Source organism: Felis catus, chromosome B3, assembly GCF_018350175.1.
Source record: "Felis catus isolate Fca126 chromosome B3, F.catus_Fca126_mat1.0, whole genome shotgun sequence".
Taxonomy (NCBI): domain Eukaryota; kingdom Metazoa; phylum Chordata; class Mammalia; order Carnivora; family Felidae; genus Felis; species Felis catus.
Window position 1 is genome coordinate 101,468,625 of NC_058373.1, and position 21,718 is coordinate 101,490,342.

The window sequence follows — 21,718 nt, forward strand, 5'->3', positions numbered from 1 at the left end:
ATAGGAAATTTGCCATCATAATTGGTTAGATAGGAATAAAAGCTTGAACCCAATTCCTGACTTTGATTCATAGCAGTTCCGTCTCCATCCAAAGTTACAGCGCCTGCCCTCATTCTGGAATCTGTGAGCCATCCACACAAATGACAGGGGCCAAAGTACCTGCAGGCATGTGTGAATACAAAGCCCCCCTCCCATATTCAACCTTTAGATGGTTCAACTATTTACCATGTGTCCACAATCTGCCATTTGCATCTCAGGCCTTAGCCAGGCAAAAGATAAGAGAGGATGACCTTTAGCACCCACAACTAATGAATATGAATGAGGTCATGCTTACAAGCTCAACTGGGGGGGACAAAGTAACACACAGGGAAAACATTTTTTGTTTAAAGGCTCCTGACAAGCATTAGCTAGTCAAGTTTCCTAATAATCCCTTAGAGTCTAGACTGGCAAAGGATCATTATTCCTCCAGCAGGTCGGCAAAAGAAGATACCCAAAGGTTACCATTTCAACATCATTCTATGTCATCAATCTCCTGAAATCACGTTGGAAAAAAAGGTGCTGAAAGATGCTTCTCACTGACTGTAAATGCAAAGCGAGAAATATGCCCAAATCAGGAGGCAGCGAAACCTTGGAAGAGTCCTGAACCAGCCATTATTTGTTAATGATTTTATCAGAGCAGACGATTTAGAAATGTAGATCTCTACGTAAAGAAAAAACAGCTGCAAGATTTAGATTGCAACTGAGTAATAATTTTAAAGAAAAGAAATTTCTGTATTTATCAGTTGAGGATTTATTTGGAGAGGTGGTTGGTTTCTTGCTTTCTCCCTACTCCTTCCTAATTAAAGTCTACACATGGAGACTACAGATAGAGGATAAATATCACAAATGTGATCTTCAGCCTTGAACTCTGGCATAGTATTCCATTTGAATTTTGTTTGCATTTGCTTTGCTCTTTTTAAAAGTATAAACTGGACCCTTACATTTCCCGGTCTTCTACCAAATTCAGGAACTATCACATTTTCTTTTTTCTTTTTTTACTTTCTAAATCTATAAACTTCAAAATATTTCTATAAACTTCAAAATATTTGCCAAGTTGGCAAAGCTCCAATCAGCCCTTCACCGCTGCAATTAAAGTGATTTTCCATCTGAACATAACCCTGACAAGTGAGACATTATAAAAGCTCCCTCACTGAGCATATTTTTACGTTCGTCACAGATATGTATTCATCCTCACAATATTCAGATTATTCTAGGAACTGTGAGTCAATGTAACAGCAGTGGCCACTATCTAAAAGAAAAGTTGAATTCAGGATCCCCCTTTGAAAGCAAGCAATATCTAGAAAGAAAAAGAGAGAAGCACTCTTTTATTTCTTTTAAAGTTGATATTACATAAAACAAATGAAACCCACGGTAGAGCCAGACAAAGTCAAACAACATATTCAACTTTGAGGAGACGGTGCAGCAGGGAATGCTGTGTTACAAAGCATTATTCTTATGTCATCACGGCTTCCAGAAAAACGCTCGAAGCTCCACCTTAATACAGGATTCACTTCTCAGCTGAGGAGGACCTTAGGAACAGTACACTTAGCACTCAGCAGTTATTTGACCTATTTTACTAATGTGTTTGGGAAGGAGGTTAATTAACAGTGGATGGCTATATCCTTAAGCTTAATTTTTCCAACAGCCCTGCTCATAAAAGGAAAAATTGAGTATGTATTGAAGGAAGCAAGCAATTAAGTTGCACAAATAGTGAGCTCATTGAACTGCAGCTGACTTCTATCATGTCAAAGAACAACTAAACACAGAAGCAATAAAAAGATTGTTGCCACGACCACCACTGAGAACCGACTGGCAATAAAGATGAATAACTTCCTACTTGAAGATTACTTGATTAAAGCTCTTTAGAAACCAAATGTTACACATAGGCATAAATGGAGCAAAATATTTTAATGCGTGTTTGGCAGGTTCAGAAACATTTTATAGTCAATTTTAAATGAAGGTTTATACAACAACAGTAAACTCCACTTAAAACAGACTTTCCAACTGCTGTTCTTGCAAGCAAGCTGCTGTGTTTCTGGGGAAATCTTGAACTGTACTGTGGGATAAAAGTCCCATACCTAACAGAGTAAGGGGAGGGCCATGGGGAGTGGAATTCCACAGGACCGGGTCCTCTGAAACTAAACCCAAGAGCAGAGTTAGAGAAGCTCATTCAGATGGCTGTGACCCTTGAAGGCAAGTAAACAGACTCCCTGTAGCAATAACCAGGAAATCTCTCTCTCCCCGGCAACACTCCGCTCCCCTGCCCACCTCCCAAAGCTCCAAAAGGTCAAGTTTTAGCCCAAGCTGCCCTTCAAAGAAGTGTACTCACATCTAGGAGTTGGATACAGGTTGGCATCAGAACTGGCTCCCAGGACTATCAGTGTCGGCGAGGTGGGACAGGCATGATTTGACAAGGAAAATGTGTCTGACAGAGGATTCAGCTCTCAACTTACAAGTGTCTATGGACATGTCTGGAGAATATCAGCCTCTTTGAGGGCTAGACCCCAGCACTTGCCTGCTGCCTTTAGGGGGAATACAATGAAGAATTATAAAAGACGAAAAGGATGAGGATTTTGCCACAACAGTTGCTTATAAGCTAAGATTTAAAAAAATAAATAAATAAGCTGCCCTTTGCATCGGTGCCCTCGAACCCACTACTGTGGAGAATTAAAGCCAGTCGATCTATAGAAATAAGGCAGTCTGCCACCTCATCTCTATCCTTTCCCCCGCTGTTAGTCCATCTCTAGAATACTGAGGAGAGCGGACACTGTGCTTTTCTTCTGAACATTTCTCCCCGATTGGGCTTTAAGGGATCAGGGCCTTGAGATTACGATGAGCGGTTCTCCCCCTTGGCCAGCTCCAGCCCTCTCCTCCCTCACTCAGAAACTGTGCAGTGAGCCCCTCTGGAGCTCTTTTTGTTTCACACAGCACCCTTCAATATGCTGGGTAGATAGTAAGTGTTTAATACATGCTCTGGGGTTAGAATCAACAGGAAAGGCTTATATTTTTGGAATCGAAACTAGAGAAGCAATTTTGTGCCACACCTTGAAAAAAAAAAAAAAGCATAACGTTCTTGATTTTCTTGGATGGAAAATGGGAGCTAAAATGGCCTGTAGAAATTAAGCACATAAAGCACATGGTACCTAACTTCACAATCCAGTTAGATATGTCCACTCTTTACACACTATTTTCTAGAGATTCGGAGCTGAATTTGCTGCCAGGGATTTTTAAATACTTGGTTTGGGGAATTCTAACTGCAAACCAAATTCATACTGCAAACTTTGGAAGAGCTTTATTGATGAAAAGTAGATATTTGTAATTTTAGTAACACTCTTCCTCACCACTTTTCAAGAGGACTGGTCACTGGATATGTGGCATGCAAAACTAACAAAGAAATAAGTTAGGAAGGAGTTTGAATATTTATATAAATTATATTTCATATGCGGGAAGAAAGCTCAGTGGTACACCCCCTTCCTTCTGTTTCAGTGTCCCCAACTTAAAGCCTTTCATGGGCTTTGTTTTGTTTGTTTAAGTTTATTTACTTATTCTAAGAGAGAGAGAGAGTGTGGGAGAGAGGGGCACAGAGAGAAGGAGAAACAGAATCCAAGCAGGCTCCACACTGTCAGCGCACCGCCCGATGTGGGGCTCAGACTCACAAACTGTGAGATCATGACCTGAGCCAAAGTCAAGAGGCGGATATTTAACCAACTGAGCCACTCAGGTGTCCCCTTGCATGGGCTCTGAACTCCAGGTACTCCACTAAGACATTCTAACCCTGTGCACTAAAATTCTTGAGATGGAATGATTTGTACAGCACAGAAAGGGGGGTGGAAGAAGAAAGTAACAACAGTTCAGAGATGGGAACAGTCTGCTCCCTGGACACCCCTCCAGGCTTAGGTTCACTATCCAACCTCCAAAGTCCAAGACTCTCAGTCCCCCCATGTTAAGAGAACAAGAAAAATGCCTAGGAAGGCCCACGGTTTCCTTCCACATCGAGGAGAGGAAGCAGCAGAGGTAGCAGACGCCCATGTGCAGCCATCACTTCCTCGGGGGCTGGTGTCCATTTCCACCCACTGGGATGGAGTCTGGCAGCTTCATAACCGGCAAGAGATACATAATCCAAGAAACCATTTTGGTTCCAATTCTAGCCTTATGAAGGCCAGTTCTGTCTAACTCTGACTCCTTATAAGCATTAGTAAGGATTCCAAACTGCCTCATCCTCAAGAGTATGGCCAGAGAAAGACGAGTTGAGCAAAGCTCAAGATACTCTTCAGAAATACCTTGAGATTAGAAAAATCTTGAGATTATATAAAATAGAAATACATTCAGACATGATAGAGAGAAAATATACCTTTTCTTCTCCTCCTTTGAGTAGTCAGAGTGTCAAATCAAAAAGCAAAATAGGGTGTAAATCTAATAATAGAATCTAGAGCAAATGGCTATAAGAAGCTTGTTCCTCAAGAAACAAGAGAAACCGTGCGTCTAATCAAAGTGTACTTAAAATGTCAATTTAAGCACTTATTGTTTTCCCCTCCAGCCTTCCTCTCTTAAATTTGCTTATCTCAGTTCATGGTTTCTCCATTTACTAACCACCCTAACGTAGGAATTTCAGTCATTTATGTATCATCCCACCACATTCAATTCTAGACTCAGTATGTCTCTTGGGTTCTTTTCTTACTTCTGCTTCTACTATTACTGTCCTACATCATGTCATCTATACCTGGATTACTGTAATAGCCCTCCAATGAGTCCCCCTTCACCACTTGCTTTCTCTACTCCAAGTTATTTTTCACGTCCCTGGCAGTTACCTTCCTAAGGTACTGTTATAATTGTGGTGCACTCTCTCAGTCCAAAAGCTTTTACTAGTTTTCTGATTTTTCTTTTTTTTTTTTTTTTTAGAATTAAGTCCAAATGTCCTAGCATAGCATTCAAGGCAACTAATAAATAGAAAGTGTTCTGTATTTCAAAACTTACCTGCCATTTCTCCTCACACACAGCCTAGAACAGATTCATCTCCTTTTCTGAATCATGTCATGGACTTCTGCACTTCTAAAACTTTGCACTTTTCCTCTAGCTTCATCTATTCAAAGCCTGCTTCTGCTCTAAAGACCAATTCAAACATTACCACCTCTAGGAAGCCCTACCCAATTCCAAGACAAAATAAATCACTCACTCCTCAGAGTACATATAACACTTTATTTAGCCCTTTATGACAATATGACTTGTATTCATTATTGTGGAATTTTCCATCTCCTCCTAAAGGACAGAGACAATAGTTAAACCCTCTAAAGATGGTCTTGGATGCCTAACATAGTACCTTAAATAAGGTAGACATTTCATGAATTGACCAGTATAAGAATTATTCATTTTCACTAAAATCTGAACCATGGATAAAAGACCAAGCCAAGAATCACAATCAAGGAAGACTTCAAGGAAGAAAGGAACCCCAGTTAAAAGCTACTCAAACTGAGGCGCATGAATAAGTCTTTCGTAAAAGAATAGATATAGCCTAATCCATTGCTTCTCAACATTTTCATATTCACACATTCTTGCAGAGGGTTTGACTATGGTTGAGAACTGCCCTGACCAAATGGGGAGACTACCTCTTTTTCAGCAGTAGAGACTTAAATCTGCATTTAAAAGGGTTAAATCAAGGCTCAACAGATAAACAGCACAATAAAACATTATATATATATATATATATATATATATATATATATACACACACACAAATCATATATATATCACATATATATTTATATATATACTACATATATATATATACAAATCAAATAAATATACAACATGTAGATCTACACATCTAAGATACTATTTCATTTAAACACCTTTACACACACAGATCTAATGATGTCTTAATAAAACAAATATTTAGTTCACATTTTTGCCATCATTCCAAAAAGGGAAAAAAGCCAAGAACTAAAACCATCTCCTTAGCCTTATTGGCATTAAGTAATCAAATTCCCTGCTACTCAGAAATCCAAGACAGGCTTATTGCAGTTCTCATTCTCGCCTGGAATGAAAAAATGAACTCAAACTTCCAAAAGAAAACCATAATTTTCCAACATCTTCTCATAGAGTCTTGCCTCTCCCCTGAAACTTTTGAGTCAACTCTTCCTGAGATGAATCACGTTAAGAAATGAATCTCTTAATTGCACTGTATAAGCTAAACAGTAAGCCATGACCTCATCACCCTGGATGTAATAAAAGGGCAGAGACACTCAGGCATTTCAACAACATCTTAATTCCTGCACTGTTCTGGTTTATTATAAAGCAGGCCTGTGTGCAGGAAGACATTTTTAAAAATGCTTTTATCTCCATTTTGCATGTTAGCAGATCTCATGGTCTCATCTCTCTGCAGACAGAGGTCTGAACTGGGCAGAAGCTAAAGCAGGCAGGCCAATGAATTCACCTGAGGAAAAAAGAAAGCCAGTCTTGGAAATGACACAAGTACTCAAGATAAGCCAAGAGAAGAAGGACCTCAACCTACACCATTACTCCCCAGACTCCAGCCCAAAACACACAAACAAACAAAACCTGGAACTGAAAAAATATCTGAATGTCACAGCCAAACTAGAGAAAAAGCAATAGGAGGCCAGAGAAGAAATGGGGGAGAAACATGATACTACATCCTTTGGCTGACATATCACTTTCTGACCCTTGATTTACCATGAAGTCCTTCTTCTGATGATTATAGTATCGTTCTTTTTTTTTTTTTTAGTTTATTTATTTATTTTGAGAGAGAGAGAGAGGGAGAGAGTGCACATGTGTGCCTGATTGGGGGAAGAGCAGAGGGAGGGAGGGAGAGAAAGAGAATCCCAAGCAGGCTCTGCGTTGTCAGTGTAGAGCTCGACATGGGGCTCAAACTCATGAACTGTGAGATCATGACCTGAACAGAAACCAAGAGTCTGATGCTTAACCTACTGAGCCACCCAGGTGCCTCTACAGTAGCATTCTTATTTTGCTAGAAGTAGCATTGGGAAGCTCCCATCTGTATATGCAGCCCTCTACAGAGTGCAACCCATATAAGCACAAATGTCTGCCTACTCTGGACCTGGTACCAATGAAAAATTCCTAAAATAATGGTCCAATGAGAGAAATAAATCATTTGGATAATTTTGCAAGAAAGTTCATCTTTGTGTATGGAAGAAAATGTATTTGTACCACAATCTATCAGTAACTCCAAATATAGATATTTCAACAAGAGTTAGCACTTTAGCCTGTCAAATCACACACACACACACACACACACACACACACACACACACACACACACACAAAATGCATTTAACTTGTTTAGGAGGATAGAAATTGGCCCCAGCATACAGACGAGGTACTGAGAGGTACAGCCACCAGCAGAATTCTGAGTATCAATAATTCCATAGGCTCAACCACCACTGACCAGGAGTGAGTATTCTTTCTTTGCGTCCTTTCCTAGCCATACACATCTATTGTTCCACGTGTTGTTAGATGGTGCTACTGGTTGCAAACATTTGTGGGCTTGCTGTTTAGCATTCCGCTGCTTACCACTGTTGGAGTACTGACCAATGGGCATTCTGTTCTGAATGCCCATTTAAAACTGAGCCTTCACCTTTAGACTGGGTGCCTGGGAGAAAGCGGCAAAGTTGAAAAGAAACTTACCTCGGGGCACCCAGCCCTGAGTTCATGGCGCCACTCATACCGTATCCCACAGAGCAGAACTTCAGTTTCACCATCTGTAAAAAGGGAATAGTCACTTTACTTGAATTCTGAGACTTGGTAGCTTATGAAGCAGTGACTTACCAAAAGTGCAGCCAATCCTACAGACAGATACTTTGGTAAAAATTAGGCATCTATGTTGTGAAAACTGTCCAGAAAGAGTTGAGATTGTTGGCAGAGACCAAGATTTTGCCTCATAATCAAGATTAAATCTCTTTCTATGACTGTCAACATTAAGTTGACAAAACTACAGTGTTTATGATCAGTATGACCTTGACATTACTAAAATTAAGACAGTGCTTTGCTCTAATCAACTGTGACATGCACTATTTTCAACAATGGCCTTTCTGCAAAAAGGAGAGATGGGAAATAAAGCCTATTGTAAAACTCTTTTCTCCAAGTACCTTGAAACAGCTCTTTCTAGGAACAGTCTCGCATCTTCACAAGATAATAGCATTGTCTCAATTCGAAAGTTAAGGAAGACAATAACCCAAGCTCCACGAAGTTGGTAAAGTTATGATATATGTCATTTGACAAAAGCATTGACCCTGGGGCAACATAAATACATGAAGCTTTCCTTTCTTCCTCTCTTTGCTCAAAGACAGCACAAGGAAAGGAGGAAAGGAGGAAAGGCTCCCTTCCTGATATAGAAGTTCCTCTTTACAAAGTAGGAATGAGGAAAAGCACGCGCACTGGTACAATTTCCAAGACATTTCATGATTCCTTAAATAGAAAAGAGTATGCTCAGGATATTTCAAAACAAAACAGAACAATAACAAAAAAAAAGTTGAACTTGATTTATGTATAACATTGGCCGGTGCTTCTAGAGGTATGGAGGAATGCAGAAGTGAGAAAAAGAGTCTAAATACTCAAGACCATGATAATTGTCCGTGAACTTACTATTCCAGGATGTTTTCTCATCAAACTTTAAGTACAGAAGAAAACTATACGCATACAAGGCATCTCGGACCGAGATACTCTTGTTTCTCTTTCGTTTTCACTGTTTACAAAGCGACCTTGAGCAGCCCTCGTTTATCTTTACTGCTGTTTGCTGACTTGTGGTGTTTAGATCAAGTTTTGATACTTGTGTCTTTAGATGGCCACGAAAACGCAGCTGGTCCAGAGGCCAGCTGGAGGGAGAAATTGCAGGGCTTATCAAGTCATCCGAGGGGCCTTGTTGTGCTCATCCTTTGTAAACAATAAGACATGTCAGCATCCCTGGTTGCTGTCATTGCTGACAGTTCTCTAAAGACCAGCAAGTGTTGAATTCTTTAAAGTCGGGTTGTGCCCAGTGAGAGAAACGATAGCGTGAGATGAGGGGGACTTCATGGATATCTGAGTACCTTGGGAAAAGAGAGGAGTTGAGGCTCTTCACTCAGCAACCTAATGAAAACTAGACAAACAGTCTTGCATTTAATATATAGTTTCCACCAATTCATGCTTCTTTTGTTAGGAACAATTCCACCCTCTATATGGAAAAGAGACAGTTAGAAATAAAGAAATAATTTCTCATTGACAAGGGAGCTTCAGGTAAAGCAATGCTTATGAAAGGCAAAGAAAGGATAAGAAATTGAGTTTTTATTGGTAAATTTCCATTGCACAACCATTTTATTGCTTGAACTTCATAGACCCCAAAACTTTATGTCCTTGAACAAGTAATCAAATGCAAAAGGACAGAACTAAATAATCCATCTGGGATAGCCAGGGCTGTATGCAAAACACAAGGAATAAAATACAAGTCTTGAAGGAATATAAATGAGAAATTGTGGCAAAGAAGGGAAGGACCTGAAAATAAGTTATTAAAGCAGTATCTAGTGCTTAAAGAATAATGAACTTTACATGCTTCCCTGTAAAATCCTTAAAGGTATCTTTTGAACAAAGATCTATGTGCATAAGTTAATTATATCACACACAAAAAGGCCCGACTCATAACATTACTCAACCTTTCTAACATCAGATTTTTAAAATGTATAAAATGAAGATTAAATTCTTTTCATGGAAACGGATAACATTTGTTGAAGTAGAACAAAACCTACCTGAAGTGTCAAAATTCCATTATTACAGCAACTGGTAATGTGTTATATTCAAGACTAATTTTGCCATGAAATTTAAGTTACAGATTTTGAGGTTAATAATGTTTCAGAGGAAAGAAAATTTCCAGTGTTTCTATTTTATTTTTTCTAGGAAGACTTCCCAAAAGCATTTGCGCCGTTAAATGGTCTAAAAAGTCTGCAACAACAAAATGTCTCAGAGCCACCTGTATATTAGGATCCAAAGCTTTGAGAAGAATCATCCTTTCAATATCAAGTTCATCCCTGAAATAAGGATCATCTCCATAAACAAGGCCAGAACCTAAGATTCCACTAACGTAACAGTATAGTTTTTAACTCGGACTATCACTTGTTGCCTATATTATAAACATCTATTTGATGGCACAGAGTCATGGATTATTCTTTCCAAGTTTGTTCTTTTATCTTCTTGCTGGAGACAGCCAGGCCACATCTTATATAGCTACAGGTTAAGCATTGAGCCTGAGAGTCCATCTGAATCATAAAATGCAGACAGCAATTTAAGAAAAAAATTTTGCAAATTTCTATTAACTACGTAAAATCACCCCTGTTTACCTAATTTTCCTACAAGCAGAAAACCAAAGGCCTATTGGCATGGCCTAGACAGACACTGCTAAGCAGCTTTCCAAAGAGCAAATGGTCAAAATAAAATAAAATGAAAAAGATTTGCCTGTCATGGGAGTTGGTCAATAAAATGCAACAGTGTTTATTACAACATTTAAAGTCTGTGATTAAGAACACCAAAAGGCCTAAACTAGAAAGGTTTTCAGCCTGTAATTTCCCTGCAGTCCTGGCCTGTACTTCCTTATGAGTTAGCTCAGCAGGGCTTTTTTTCCATGTCCATCATCAGCTTGTAATTATTGCCATTCTCAAAGCTATGCCAGATGGGTCTTTAGAAGCAGGCATGCAGCTTGTTTATGAGAGAAAGAGCTGTAATATTACTCTACACAGAGACCTATCTGGTCCTACTCAAAGAGCCCTGCTCCTCCCTCCCCGCCCCCCAAACCCACCCCCACTACTATTCTGTCTTCCTCCCCTAGACAGCCCTCTCTGTTTCAGCTCCCTGTCCCAGCTCAATGGCCTGGTGAAGGGCTGGGACCCTGGGAGCCAAGAGATATCTGTATCTTAAAGCATTTGGCCTAATCGGCACCTTTCACCATTCCCATATGGAAATGAGGCCAACACCCAAGGGAAAAACGAACTGCGGGCTCTTTCCCCTACGTACCCTTGTGCAGAGGCTTTATTCGAAACACCAGAGCTGTGCAGCTACTTTTCAGAACACAGATCTCCCTAGATACCACAACAGTGCCTTCCATTTCTCTTTTCTGGGAATTCCTCACTGGGGAGAAGAGAAATTCCCGGCAAGATTCTCAAGGACAAACCTTGACTCATTTTGTCGTAAGAAGGTTGAGGTCAAGGAGCTGGGCAAAGCAACACAGGCAAAGGCAAAAAGCACCTAACCGGGGGTTCATCGGGTGATAGGCCTGGGGTGTTAGGTATCCCAGAGGGCCAAGCAGAGCTTCAATCAGCAGTTAATGAGGCAAGACCTGCAACAGATAGCCACTTTTAACTTACAAAAGCTTTTAGATGTCTCTGTTTACTTTGATCCATTTCAGTTCATTTGAGCCTGGTTAGGGTGCATTTTACTTTTTTTTTTTTTCTCTGTTAGATAAACCCTCTGCTCCCACCCCATTCCTACCCCACCTCCCAAACAATAGTATCATTTACCAACTTAATACTTAAGTTTTGAGATCTTCTGTCAAGGTCGGCAACAATTATATAAAAAACAAGGAGAGAACCACCGGTCTGCCTGTGGAATGGTCATTTCAGAATCCCATCAGTAAAAGATAAGTGGAAAGGAGGACGGGACAGGAACGGCTGCATTTTCAGGCAGATTTAGTTATTTGTTTCTGATTAGGTGGAGTACACGTTCTTTTATCTCCTGTTATTTTACCCATGTGATGACCAGAGAGCTTTCTTTGTTAAAATGTTTCAGAGCGGATAAAACTAATTTACTGCAGTGTGAAACAATCCTGAAAGAAACTGTACCTGATGGTCACGGACAGGAAAGTCACTTTAACTGGCCGACGTTCCCAGGCCCTGGGGCTGGGGCTGGGCCTGGGGCTGGGGCTGGAATTCCCAAATCCGGGCAGAAAGCGCTCCTGTACCGATGGATTTGCACATGGGTCCCACTCTCAACGGGAATACTCTGGTGTAATGAGCTTTTAATTAGGTGGGCTTGGTGCTTGACCCTCAACTGTACCGCGGGCCCGTGTCTAAATGACACCTCTCCACCGACAGGAGCCGCTGAAGGCCCTGGAATCCTTCCCAGCATGCCTTGGGGGACCTCTATCCCAAGAGGCCCCTGACCACCCATCTTCCCAGCATGCCCTGGGGCCCCTGCTGCGACCTTGCCCTTTTCTCTCTTGTTTATAGCCCTTGATGTACGCTATTTCCTTTCTCTCTCTCTCACTCCTGTGCCACTTCCCAATACACCTTTTCTTGTTCAGAATATTACATTTGAAGCAGGTGTATATTTAAAAATAAATAAATAAATAAATAAATAAACCTCTGGTCAGCTAGCCAGCAAAATTAACAAATATATGTGGGCAAGTCTGGTTGGGTATATGTATTGCTCAAAAATACACTTTTCTCAAGTGAACCATATTCCTATTCTCCACTCCCCACCCTAGTCCTGACTTACACATTTCCAGGAAGTATTATGAAGATATAAAAGCTAGTGGAAGGAACAGGATGAAATCTTTCTGCACTGCTACCCTCAAATAAATTGCAACTACTTTGAAATGTTCTTGAAATCCTGTCCAGTAAAGACCCCAAGGAACCATCAGGGAAGTAGAAGCAAGAAAACCCAATATCTATTTTGAGTCCTTCTTGTTGGAAAAGGAAGGACTAAGTATCCAACATTAAGTTAATTTTACCTCCCAGGAAGGGTCTTAGGCACTGAAGGTGACTTATCTGTAGATCTCACGTTGGGACCTCAAGCCTAATGATTTACATTTATTTTGCTCTTTATCAAGTCTTCAAAATGAAATTTAGGTTAGTTTATCACTGAAAAATATTGAACTGTTTGGTTAAGAGGCATTAAGTTCAGAGAAAACAAGTGCAGACATCTTAAACTGTATTCGTGAAAACAACAATAATAGTAACAGCCAATATTTATTCAATGCTTGTTAAGGGATAGCTGCTTTAAATGCTTTAAGATTCTGCATAATTCATAAAATGTTTAACGTGCAAGCTTACCTAATTCTTGCAGTTAATGACGGTGGCAGTTGCTAAGCTGTAGGCCAAGTTATTCCTTTCATTCATGGTCTAGAGAGAGATGACACGGGCATGTTGAGTCACTCAAAACAGGCTCAAACCACCCCAAGGAGTTTGCCTGATGAAAGGTTTTCTTTTCCTTCAAAGCCACTTCCTGTGTCACATGACCTGTATCACTCCAAAGATAATAACACTGCATGCTTCCAGAACACTTTTATCCAAAGATCTCAAAGCATTTTCAAATGTTAATTAAGCCTCCACCATCCTGGAAGATAGCAATGCCAGTCTTGCTGTTTAAATACTGTATTCCAGAACACAGGTTGTTCTAATCACTAAGAGGGGAAAATGGAGGCCTCTCTGAGCAAATTCAGTGCATAAGCCACTACCCAAACACTTATGACACCCAAAATTCTCCTACCTCTCCTGGGAAACCACAGCAGCATCTCTGTTCTAAATTGTTCCCTACTCCCACTGATTGTTTCCACTGGAAGAACCACATCCAAGAAAAAAAGTTAGAAGAGGAAGGGGAGAAAAAAAGGCCTTCTAATAGTTCTACTTGGACAGGGGTAGAAATGTAGGTAGAAATATAAGCAATGTATATCTGCAAATATATAATCATTCCCAATAAACAGCAAGGTTCCTTTGTTACACGCTTTTTCGATTATCATGATGCCCAGAAGGTAGAAAATAAACAACTTTTCCCAAGGCTTAAATATGTTCACAACACAGTTAATCTGCCCTCCTATTTCACAGGCATCGTGGACTGTTCTGATAATCCCAGAGAGCAGTCAGATTTCAGGTAGTTTATGTACCTTTTAGTCTGTATAAAAGAAGACCATGTAACAATGAAACGTCCCTCAAGATCTGCCTTGCCTCCTTTCCAGTTTCATCTCCCTCCACTCTGCCACACTGGCTTTCTCTCCATCCTTCCAAGGGGCCAAAATTTTTTTCTACCCTGGGGTCTTTGAACAGGATTTTCCTGCTGCATAGAATGCTTTATCTCCTATTCTCAAAAAAAATCCCACTCTTAGTTCCCAGATTAAAGGTCACTTCGTCAGAGAAGACTTACCTTTCTATTATTAAATTAGCTTCTAGAATGCCTGGGTGGCTCATTGGGTTGAGTGTCCAACTCTTGATTTCAACTCAGGTCATGCTCCCAGGGTTGTGGGATCGAGTCCCATGTAGGGCTCCCCACTGATATGGAGCTTGCTTGAGATTCTCTCTCTCTTTCTCCCTCTCTCTCTTCTCTCTCTCTCTCTCTCTCTCTCTCTCTCCCTTTGGAATTCTCCCCAGCTAGCTCTCTCTCTCTCTCTCTTTCTCAAAAATAAAAATAAAATAAAAAAATAAATTAGTTTCTATTATTCTCTTTAATGACAGATGGTTTTGATTATAATATAATGAGATTTTCTTTGTTTACTGTCTCCCTTCTAGATTATAAACTCCATGAAAATAGGGACTGTGCCTGTTCTGTTCACCACTGCCTAAAACTCATGCTTGGCACTTTGGATGCCCTCATAAAATATCTGCTGAGTAAACTGAATGAATGAATCTTTTAACCCGGTTTATAAATCATATTTTTCTCTTGCAGTGATATTTATAGGATCCAGAGGACAACAGAGAAATAGATATAAGAAGTTTGGCTGTCATTTTTTAAGTTTGGCTGTCTATTAATACCAAGAATAGCAAACAATCTTGGAAGTACAAGTAAATATGATTTACAGTAAATGTTAAGCATCTAAAGTAGGTGTTTTACCTACATTATCTTATTTACTGCTCACAACAACCTCGAGGGATGGACACTACTCTTGTTCTCATTTTGCAGTCACAAAGACCAAGTAATTTCCCCTTGTCTCCACTTATTCATTAATTGAGCATTCACTGTTTGCCAGGCACTGCAGTGGTGGATCAATGAACAAGACAGCCATGGCCTCCTGACTGGGGCCTTTGTCCTTGGTCCTCCACACCAATAATAGCACAGTGCATTCTGGCATGTAGTTGGTGTTCAACTGTAAACAGTGAGAATCGGGTTTAAAAAAAAAAAAAAAATTCAAGAACTATGATTGAATCCCTTCAGAGTTTGAAACGTCCCACAATACTGCTTTACTACCAGTGCTCCTTACTGACTTTCCTGGGGGGCATATGATTTGCCATTCATTCTGTAAAGACGCAGAGTGCAGAAGGAGGTCACAAATCACTCTGATATTCTAATAAAAAATACAGTGATCGATGATGAGAGTTTTAATTGATGGTGCCACATTGCAGCCAAAATGATGTTTCTAAAACACAAATTTGAAAATCAGATCATGTCTCTTTTGTGATTTACTAGCTTGTAGGGCTTCCCAATGGTCTTGGGACAGAGTCCAATCTCCCCATCTCCTTGATGTGGCTGCAAGAGCTTGGCTGCCTCCTTGGAATCATGTCTCTTCACTGACTTCACTTGCTTGTCTGCAGTCTTTTAAAAAAAACATTTAACTCCTCCAACACCTCTAGGCCTTAAACATGCTGTACCATTTTTAGCAACACCTTCCCTGCATTCCACACCATCACTACCACTCTTTACCTGTGTCAAGTGGAGGGTTTATTTGTGTGGAGGGTTTTTACTGGGAAATGCTCTTAGGAACAATACCTGTGAAGAGGGAGGGATGCAGGATTGAGCAGAAGGAAAAACTGAACTGCAATACAGGTTCATCTGAGGCCTCCACTGATCCTAAGAGGAGCTCTGGAACTGAGATGGACCTTCAGAGATGTCTGCATTAGGCAAGAAGCTTGACCTTTGAGGGCCTGGGTGGCTCAGTCGGTTAAGTGTCCGACTCTTGACTTCAGCTCAGATCATGATCTCACGGTTTGTGGGTTCAAGCCCCACGTTGGGCTCTGTGCTGACAGTGCAGAGCCTGCTTGGGATTATCTCTCCCTGTCTCTGCTCCTGTGCCACTCATGCCCCCTCTTTCTTTCTCTCAAAATAAATAAATAGAAACTTTAAAATAAAAATAACACTATATTATTAAAAAAAAAAAAAAAGAAGTTTAACCTTTTACCCCAGTTGCCCCTGGAGATGGAGATAACCTTGAGCAAGGAGGCTTCCTTCAGCAAAGGGCAATTTTTAGGGGAAGAACTAAGGTAAGAACCATCAAAAAACAACCTTATTGCCAGCAGGGGAATGAGTGTCCCATCCCAGGGAGGTACCTAGATGGTGTACCACAACATCCACTGCAGTCTGGCTAACTCTGGTCATCTTTCCAGTCTCGACTTAAATACCCCTTCCTAACTTTAAGGCTATCTCTAAAATGGTCTCTCCTGACTCCCTGGCCCTGGGACAGATGCTCCTACAGAGCACCTGTTCCTCCGCCATTATGGCGTGCTTCACATTATATTATAATCATTTCTTTATTTGTCTGTCTTCCTCCAGCAAAGTGTAACCACAGAAAAAGAAGGCACAGTGTTTATCTTATTAGCATTCTATCTACCAACACATAAATAATCATGAAAAAATTACAGAATGAATGGCAAAATAAAGATCCTGTTTTGGTTTTTTAAAAAATGTTACACAAGGGGCACCTGGGTGGCTCAGTCGGTTGAGCATCCGGCTTCGGCTCGGGTCACGATCTCACGGTTTGTGGGTTCGAGCCCTGAGTTGGGCTCTGTGCTGACAGCTCAGAGCCTGGAGCCTGCTTCAGATTCTGTCTTCTTCAAGCTCTCTGCCCCTCCCCCACTCATGCTCTGTCTCTGTCTCTGTCTCTTTCTCAAAAATAAATAAACATTTTTTAAAAAAATGTTACACAAATGCCAAAAAAAGTCTGAAAGACCAGTCACCAAAATACCGTCCACTGTGGCAGGATGGTGTGGGATTTTTATTTTCTTCATTATGCTTCCATTTAATTTTTATAAACACATTTGACTTTTTCTGTTTTTAAAAAAGTTATCACTTTGAAGAAAAAAAACATGGCTCTTACTATACTAATAACTGGTATCGGGGCGCCTGGGTGGCTCAGTTGGTTGAGTGTCCGACTTCAGCTCAGGTCATGATCTCTTGGTCTGTGGGTTCGAGCCCCGCATCGGGCTACGTGCTGACAGCTCAGAGCCTGGAGCCTGTTTCAGATTCCGTGTCTCCCTCTCTCTCTGCCCCTCCCCTGCTCAGGCTCCGTCTCTCTCTCTGTCAAAAATAAATAAACATAAAAAAATTTAATAAAATAATAACTGGTATCAATAGACTCATCCCACATCATGACTTTATACTATAATTTATAGTGCATAAAGCAATTTTACATAAATGATTTTGTTTAATCTTGACCAAAAGTCAACAAAAGAAAAAAGGTAAGTATGAAATTCTGATTCCTACTGGATTGCAAAATAAAGCCAACCCTCTCAATCAAGAATGAGAGCATGTGCCCTCACAGCCTGGGAACCCAGTTGTCTAACATTTCTTCTTCTCTAACATGTTCATTTTTGATGAGGTCTTGCCGGGCTGTGGGGAAAACAGTGATATGGGGCAACCATATATAAGCTACCCCTCCCTATATTCCCTGAGTCTCACTGGCTACTTTCTCTGGGCTCACTTTTCTCTCCCTCCCTAGCCCTATTCATAAAAGAGAATATAATGCCTCTCCCGTGGCCTTATTTTCATCATTTGTTTGCACAAGCCTAATCTACAAGGCCAGCTAGAGTTAAAAGCCCTGTTTTCCCCTCACATCTCATGTTCCCCTTCTCTCCTATAATGATAACACTTCACATATGTATAGCACTTTCCAGAAGGCTTCCGCATACATCACCTCGCTGGATCCTCCCAACAAACCTTTGAGGTCTGCACATCAGATACTATTACCCCCATTTTAGAGATAAGGAAACCAAAACACAGAGAGGTTACATGACTTGCCAAAAATCACAGTTAGTTACTGATAAAGACAGGACTAGAATCTGGGTCCTTACAAAAAAGCCCAGAACCTTCTGCATTTTTGCTTTGATCTTGCAGTTGAGTGTATGACCCACTGATAGAGCCCCGCAGAATCTACAGCTGGTTACGAACTAAACTGATGAGAGCAAGATTATGGGTCCAATTTCTGAGCAGGCCAGTTGTGATCCTTGCGTTGAAGTGGGCTGATGTGTGCAGCACATCAGCAAATCAAAGACCTAAGTTACAAAACGGACTAGTTAGTTGAGAGTGTGTAGATGATTCAGCTCAATTCCATCATCATGGTGAGTTAAACACCTTAATTACCTATTCTTTTAAGCCCACATACACATATAAAACAACCATTTCTGTAAATAGACTATACAAATCACTTTCTGTCGTCACAGAATTCTTGGGATGGTCCCAATTTATACCTATTGCTATGGTACAATTAATGGCTCTCCCTTTCTCTTTAAAAAAAAAAATGTCCCAGTGTGGAGGATAATTTATATGGTCATCCCATATACATTTTACAGAGAACAAATGTGCAACTTCAGTAGACACTGAACAGTATTGATTTTCAAAATGGCAAGGCCCAAATGTTTTAAGAAGGGTTGCTGCTATTGAAATACACTGCTGGAAAACTTCCCAGTGTTAAATGGCCTTCGCTAAAGACACAGTAAGACACACATCCCTTTGTGTTCTGTTGGGCTCAGGTTTTTAAATGTAGTGAAATTCTGGCTAGCTTCAATCCATTTGCTAGATGATTTTGGTTTTCCGCACCCCATTCCCCCACCTGATATTATATCTTTGTCTCATTGCTTATCAGAAGTCTCCCTTTCCACATTCATTTTTAAAAATGAGAAGAAACAAATTAGAATTCACATTTTTTGGCTTAAAATTATAATGTCTTCTACATTTCCCAAAGGAAATCCCGCCAAGGCAATAGCCTAGACCAGTAGCTGTTTGCCAAAAGGTAAGAGGTAAGATTTTAGTGGTAATTCCAATTCAAGCCTTTGAGCTTGGGTCTTTTTCTCACCCATTTGAGATATGAGGAGAATACCTGCTCTCAAGTTGCTGAAAAACCAGGGGAGATGCCGTGACTCACACAATTGATGAACAATTGTATTTTGCTCTCCTTAGAAGTCCTAGTATTGCCTCGACATGCAGACCTGGTCCTTGCTCTCAGGAAGCTTACATTCTCATTCTGAAGGACAGGTACAAGATAGTACATAATTAAATGCTAAGAGCATACATTCAGAATTCAGTGTGTGCCGGCCTAAGGAGAAAGTGGTATTGGTTGGAGCAGTAAGCAATCAAGTCAGTGTTCATACTTTTTCCTAAGGGACACCTAGACATCTCAAGAAAATCATCGAAGGTTATACAGCCACTTTCTCAAGGTCTCCGTGGATTCCTAATCAATGTTCAGCTGAACTTTTCTGAGTTTTGCACTTGACTCCTCAGTGCACTTCATAGAAGTTCTCTCTCTCTCTCTCTCTCTCTCTCTCTCTCTCTCTCTTTTACTTTTTCTTTTCTTTTTTTGGATGAATCCAATTCATTGTCTGAGCAAGCAAGGATGGCAAAATGCATATTCTGCTGAGGGAGATTCTGTGAGCCCTTTTTGCAAAGATCTGTCTTCCCCTATCACTGTAACAAGCATAACCAGACCACAGTCCTTTCTGCAGTCTACATATATAAAGATTATGTCTAAAAGACATAAGTAAACACATCCCAACCCATATCCCAGTAGAAAACAGACAGGAAGAGACATAGAACCTCAGATTCTTTGAAGCAAGAATTTAGCTATTCTGCAGTAATAGATCTCTCTTACAATCATCAATCATCCAGCATTACTGAGTACCTACCAGATTCTCAAGTCAGGCACTATGATAATCTCTGCCCCACAGGAATACCTGAACTGGGGTAGTATTTCAATAGAGCTCATAGCCAGACACCAGACTGAGCTCCTTACACAGACTAATCCTTAAATTATCTTCCCAGTTAGCCCCATTTTACAGATGAGGAAACAAATGCTCAGAGAAAATACTGTGCCCAAGGTTGCAGAGTGGTAGAGTAGGATTCAACCAGGGTTTGGGGGTTTCAAAGCCTCTGCTCTTTTTACCAACCATCCCGAGTTTCCTTTGTTCTCATTTTAATTGAGAGCCCTGTTAGTTGGCACTGCTCAAGAGAGGGATCTGATAACTGGATGTTTTTTCCACCAGATCCTCCCAGAAGAAGATGTCCTAACTTCAGTGCAACAAAAACCTGAGCGATAACATCAGATTTTGCCAGAATGAAGTTACATCCTGGCTGTCATACAGAAATCCAGGCCTCCGACAGTGAGCACACTATTATGTCACATTCTTTCAACAGCTCCAGGGGAACAGAGGAAAACAATGACGTGGGTAATTTAAAATAATAGAGGATTAAAAAAAAAAAAAAAAAGCTTTGTATCTGTCTTTTGAATTAATTATATAATTATTTGAGTTCCTCTCCACGTTTTTCAAATGTTAAATTACAATTATTCTGTAGTTACTAGAACAGTGTTAGCTGAGTATTAAAGCAAGTCAGCCAAGAAAACACTGGACAGCTGAGAAATAATTCGGGGCCCAGCTTCCATGATGCCAGAACACTGGTGGCATCAAGCAGGTCACTAACTTGTCTGGCCCTCAGCTTCCTCAAGAAGAAAATGAAGGGGTCGAACTAGAAGATTTATTTATTCAGTAACTATTGATTATCAATACACGGTCCTGGCTCTCGGGTTGTTTACAGTCTAGTGGAAGAGACAGATAAGAGGTCAAACAATTTCAATACAATGTGACAACTGCTATAAAAAGGTAGAGAGGGGGTGCCTGGGTGGCTCAGTTGGTTGAGCATCTGACTCTTGACTTCGGCTCAGGTCACGATCCCAGTTTGTGAGTTCAAGCCCAGTGTCGGGCTCTGCACTGACAGTGTGGAGCCTGCTTGGGATTCTCTCTCTCCCTCTCTCTCTCTCTCTGCCCCTCCCCGGCTCTCTCTCTCAAAATAAATAAATAAACTTTAAAAAAAAAGGTAAATAGAGGATGTTGTGGAAGCGCATAATTCATTTGCAGGGTACAGGAGAGGGGTACACTGTAGAGTGAGTGACACGGAAAGCAGAGGCATAAAAAACCAAAGGCAGGGGCGCCTGGGTGGCGCAGTCGGTTAAGCGTCCGGCTTCAGCCAGGTCACGATCTCGCGGTCTGTGAGTTCGAGCCCCGCGTCAGGCTCTGGGCTGACGGCTCAGAGCCTGGAGCCTGTTTCCGATTCTGTGTCTCTCTCCCTCTCTGCCCCTCCCCCGTTCATGCTCTGTCTGTCTCTGTCCCAAAAATAAATAAACGTTTTAAAAAAACAAAACAAAACAAAACAAAAAAACCAAAGGCAAAGTGTGCATATGCAGAGGGTAGAGCCCGAGCAATGACCTAGGCAGATAGAACAGTGAGGGCAAAGGCCTGGCAGGGGCTTTCATGGTTCCTTATGAACCATACAACTTGCTTCATATGTCTGCTTTGTGAAAAAGGCATCTGGGAGTGGACGTAGAGGGGACGGACAGGAAGGGGGGGTACCCATCATCAGAAGTCCAAACCAAAAGGAGTTTGCACTTTATTCATTTCTTCAGAAGTTATTTATTGATCTTACTATGGGACAGGCATTTTTCTAGGTTCTGGGGTTACCAGAAGAGTAAACAAGAGTAATAGGTTCCTATTTTTAC

General features: G+C 40.8%; 1 long non-coding RNA gene across 1 annotated transcript in view; it reads right to left on the reverse strand.

Annotated features, from left to right (window-relative positions):
• Positions 1 to 17,109, reverse strand: part of LOC123386088 — a 61,435-nt gene extending 44,326 nt beyond the window's left edge. Inside the window, exons 1-3 of the long non-coding RNA XR_006599604.1 lie at positions 17,054 to 17,109; positions 13,086 to 13,154; positions 7,699 to 7,772 (exon numbers count right to left, since the gene is read on the reverse strand). This is a non-coding gene — a long non-coding RNA (uncharacterized LOC123386088). The remainder of the gene's footprint in view (positions 1 to 7,698; positions 7,773 to 13,085; positions 13,155 to 17,053) is intronic.
• Positions 17,110 to 21,718: the final 4,609 nt, after the last annotated feature.